Source organism: Eptatretus burgeri, unplaced genomic scaffold (assembly GCF_056783735.1).
Source record: "Eptatretus burgeri isolate ZD-2024b unplaced genomic scaffold, Ebu_testis_v1 Ebu_testis_scaffold_459, whole genome shotgun sequence".
In the NCBI taxonomy this organism is placed as follows: Eukaryota; Metazoa; Chordata; class Myxini; order Myxiniformes; family Myxinidae; genus Eptatretus; species Eptatretus burgeri.
Window position 1 is genome coordinate 24947 of NW_028222408.1, and position 5054 is coordinate 30000.

General features: G+C 37.3%; 1 long non-coding RNA gene across 1 annotated transcript; it reads right to left on the bottom strand.

Annotated features, from left to right (window-relative positions):
- Positions 1-2043: 2043 nt before the first annotated feature.
- Positions 2044-3278, bottom strand: LOC147007206 (uncharacterized). Its single transcript, XR_015054348.1, has 3 exons — positions 2682-3278; positions 2385-2585; positions 2044-2288 (listed from the first exon to the last, which is right to left on the bottom strand). It is a non-coding gene; the product is annotated as an uncharacterized LOC147007206 (long non-coding RNA).
- Positions 3279-5054: the final 1776 nt, after the last annotated feature.

Below are 5054 nucleotides of genomic sequence, written 5' to 3' on the forward strand. Positions count from 1 at the left end.
TACCACAACGTTGGAAGAAAAGCATGAAGCCGATAGAGAAATGTTTTATAATTTGTCTCTGATACAAAATCCAACCTTGAGAGAAAAAGTTGATAGTTTCATCGTGAAGAAGATGATTAGTGCTAAATTGAAACTTGGACTTGGAAATTCAAAAAACTTATAGGCTCTAATGATGCCATTAAGACTGAAGAGCAATTAGCTGATGAATTACATAAACCAATATTCACAAAGTTTCAGAGAAGGAAAGTTTATTCCAAGGAAGTTGATTATATCTGGTCTGCTGATTTGATTGAACTCAATAATGATAAGGGGTACAAGTATGCTTTAACCGTTATTGATTTGAGGAGTAGATATGCGTGGGTTGTCCCTTTAAAAAACAAAACAGGTAATACTCTTATGTTAGCTTTTCAACAGATATTTAATAAAAGTAAGAGAAAACCTAAAAAATTGTGGACTGATGAGGGTAGAGAGTTTTATAACAAGACATTTATGAATTTTCTAAAAAATAACAGTATTACATTATACAGTACCTTTAATGAAGGGAAGGCAGTTGTTGTTGAACGTTTTAATCGTACCTTAAAAGAGAGACTATATAAAAAATTCACACAACTCGGTTCACAACAATGGTCATCTTTTATTCAGGATATTGTGGATAAGTATAATGACACGATTCACACGTCAACAAATATGAAACCATCAGAAACATTTACAAAATTAAAATATGAAAAGAGATTAATGTCAGAAAACCTAAGTTCAAAGTTGGTGATATCGTAAGAATATATAGGTGGAAATCTCATTTTGAAAAGGGTTTTACTGAACGATGGACGAAAGAACTTTTTAAAATTGTTGATGTAATAGATACAGTTCCTTGGACTTATAAAATATATGATTTGGAAGGGGAAGAGATTTTAGGTTCATTTTATTCACAGGAATTACAAAAGACAAAACGAAGCAGATAATACACCGTTGTGGACACTCGAGGGCCAAGTCCGAGGTGTATAACAGTATATAATGTGTGTCAAGGGGTGGACGTTCTTAGATCTGTGAACCCCAAACACAGAATCCTCAACTGAATAGTCAAGGCTTAACTTTTGTTTGTTGATGTGTATGTGTGTGTGTGTCCCAACCCTCACATTCAAAATCTCAACCCCAACCCTCACATTCAAAATCTCAACCCCAACTCAATCCTCACCCAACACAGTCTTTTTCAACATGAGATTTCCATATATATATATATATATATATATATATATATATATATATATATATATATATATATATATATATATATATATATATATATATATATATATATATATATATATATATATATATATATATATATATATATATATATATATATATATATATATATATATATATATATATATTTTACGTTTTTTTTTTTTTCTCTTCTTCCAATTCTGTCTTTTAAGGCTTTCAGGTTTGATGACATAGAAAGAGGGAGTAAGAACTTTCTTGATAGGTTTAAATCCCAAAGAGTGGTAGCATTTCAAGTCTTCAAAATAACCCCAACTTTCCAAGTCTCCAAGGTAGTTATTTAAACCATCAAGGCAGAACTCATTTACTGATTTTTTCAAAATTTGTGAGTCTCCAAGGTAGTTCCCATATTTAGAACCATCTTGGCAGAACCCTTTTCCTGAGTCTCCAAGGTAGTTATTTAAACCATCAAGGCAGAACTCATTTACTGATTTTTTCAAAATTTGTGAGTCTCCAAGGTAAAACTTGTATTCTGGCTCATCAACGTATAACTTGTTCAGTGGGTATTGTCTTGATAACTCACAATGAGTACTATTGCTGTAAAACTCTTTTTCAGGATTTTGCTGGTCTCCAAGGTTTAACTCTTTGGTTGGGTCATCAAGGACGAACTCGTTCTGTGGGTCTTGGTCGCTCATAAGGTCTTCAACCAAGCCAACAATTTCGCCCCAAGTTGTAGCAAAAGCAGTATTTTCATTTCGTATTTCAGACACAATTTCCTGTGAGAGAAAATAATAATGTATTAATTAAGTTATTTAATTATTAAATGAGTATGCTTCAATCAAAGTTTGAAAATAGGAAAATAAAAATCTTACCTCAACAGATAAGAGGTTTGAATCCAGTTCATCAACTTGAAGGTTTAGTTCCATGCAAGACACAGAGTTCCAAGGAACACCAAAGTCATCCCACTCAAGGTCTTGGTCGCTCACAAGGTCTTCAACAAAGTCAACAATTTCGCTCCAAGTTGTAGCAAAAGCAGTATTTTCATTTCGTATTTCAGACACAATTTCCTGTGAGAGAAAATAATAATGTATTAATTAGGTTATTTAATTATTAAATGAGTATGCTTCAATCAAAGTTTGAAAATAGGAAAATAAAAATCTTACCTCAACAGATAAGAGGTTTGAATCCAGTTCATCAACTTGAAGGTTTAGTTCCATACAAGACAGAGAGTTCCAAGGAACACTAAAGTCATCCCACTCAAGGTCTTGCTCGTTCTGTAGGTCTTGGTCGCTCACAAGGTCTTCAACCAAGTCAACAATTTCGCTCCAAGTTGTAGCAAAAGCAGTATTTTCAGATACAATTTCCTGTGAGAGAAAATAATAATGTATTAATTAAGTTATTTAATTATTAAATGAGTATGCTTCAATCAAAGTTTGAAAATAGGAAAATAAAAATCTTACCTCAATGGATAAGAGGTTTGAATCCAGTTCATCAACTTGAAGGTTTAGTTCCATACAAGACAGAGAGTTCCAGGCAAGCACACAGCACACCATTGCCAGCAAAAACAAATGTTTAAAATGGAGCCTGGGTTTGAAGCTTTTATAGAGAAAGACTGGTGGGTGTGGTTTCCTTTGGAAATTCCCTGGGCAAGCCTAGGCAAGCCTTCATTGGGAAATTTTTCAAAACCATAACATCCTGTAATTTTCTAGTGATTTCTTTGTGAGTCAGAGATGAACTGGAAATGATGTAAGAGTGGGCGGGGCTTAGCAAAAGTAGGCGGGGCTTAGGAAAAGTGGGCGTGGCTTAGAAAAATACCTTGTGAAAAGTGGGCGGAGCTTAGCAAAAGTGGGCGGGGCTTAGGAAAAGTGGGCGTGGCTTAGAAAAAACCTCATGAAAAGTGGGCGGAGCTTAGCAAAGTGGGCGGGGCTTAGAAAAGTGGGCGTGGCTTAGAAAAAATACCTCACAAAAAGTGGGTGGAGCTTAGCAAAAGTGGGCGGGGCTTAAAGAAAAGTGGACGGGGCTTATTGAATACCTTGTGGAAAGTGGGCGGGGCTTAGCAAAAGTGGGCGTGGCTTAGAAAAAATACCTCACAAAAAGTGGGTGGAGCTTAGCAAAAGTTGGCGGGGCTTAAATAAAAGTGGGCGGGGCTTATTGAATACCTTGTGGAAAGTGGGCGGGGCTTAAAGAAAAGTGGGCGGGGCTTAACAAAAAATAACCTGTGGCTCAGGAGGTGGTCAAACAAGAGCATTAAGAGAAGCTTATCATTTCGTAATGGCACAAAAGGGGTATCTTCAAAAATATAAAGATTCAAATGTTTTGTTTGTCAATATTTTAGATGGGGATTATTGTGCAAAGAAAATTAAACTATTGAAGGAATTTGAGAATGAACAAATCTTTATAGGTTCAATGAGTGAGCTGTTCAACCCCCAGGTGTTCAATTCAATGAGGTTCAACCTCCAGGTTAAAAGGGGAGACAAATAAATATACCTTGGGATAAAAAGGGGGTTTATTTTTAGGGAAAAAAAAGGGAATCGCTGAAAATCCCCCATTCATTTACATGGGGAAAAGTGAGCCAGAATCAGTATTCTTACCCTACATATATATATATATATATATATATATATATATATATATATATATATATATATATATATATATGTATGTATATATGTATGTATATATATATATATGTATATATATATATATGTATGTATATATGTATGTATATATATATATATATATATATATATATATATATATATATATATATATATATGTATATATATATATATATATATATATATATATCTTCTTCCTCTTTCGGCTTGCTCCCGCTAGGGGTCGCCACAGCGGACCAACTGTCTCCATTTTGCTCTATCCTCCACATCTTCCATTGACACTCCAACCACCCGCATGTCCGCCCTCACCGCATCCATGAACCTCCTCTTTGGCCTTCCTCTTCTCCTCCTGCCTGGCGGCTCCATCTTCAACATCCTTCTCCCGATATACTCCGTTTCCCTCCTGTGCACATGTCCAAACCATCTCAATCTCGCCTCTCTCACTTTGTCTCCAAACCGTCCTACCTGCGCTGTCCCTCTAATACACTCATTTCTTATCCTGTCCATCCTCGTCACTCCCAACGAGAATCGCAGCATCTTTAACTCTGCCACCTCCAGCTCCGCTTCCTGTCTTTTTGTTAGTCCCACCGCCTCCAAACCATACAACATAGCTGGTCTCACTACCGTCTTGTATACTTTCCCCTTCACTCTTGCAGCTACCCTTCTGTCACAAATCACTCCTGCAACTCTTCTCCACCCACTCCATCCTGCCTGCACTCTCTTTTTCACTTCTCTCCCACACTCTCCGTTACTTTGGACAGTTGATCCCAAGTATTTAAACCAATCCACCTTCCCCACCTCAACTCCTTGCAACTGCACCATACCACCACCCTCCCTCTCATTTACGCACATGTACTCTGTCTTACTCCTACTGACTAACATTCCCCTTCTCTCCAGTGCGTACCTCCACCTCTCAAGGCTCGATTCAGCCTGCTCCCTACTCTCCCTACAGATCATGATGTCATCCGCGAACATCATGGTCCATGGAGACTCCAGTCTGATCTCGTCCGTCAACCTGTCCATCACCATTGCAAACAGGAAAGGGCTCAGAGTCGATCCTTGGTGCAATCCCACTTTAACCTTAAACCGGTCCGTCATTCCTACCGCACACCTCACCGCTGTCACACTGTCCTCATACATATCCTGCACGATCCTCACATACTTCTCCACCACTCCCGACTTCCTCATACAATGCCACAACTCCTCTCTTGGCAC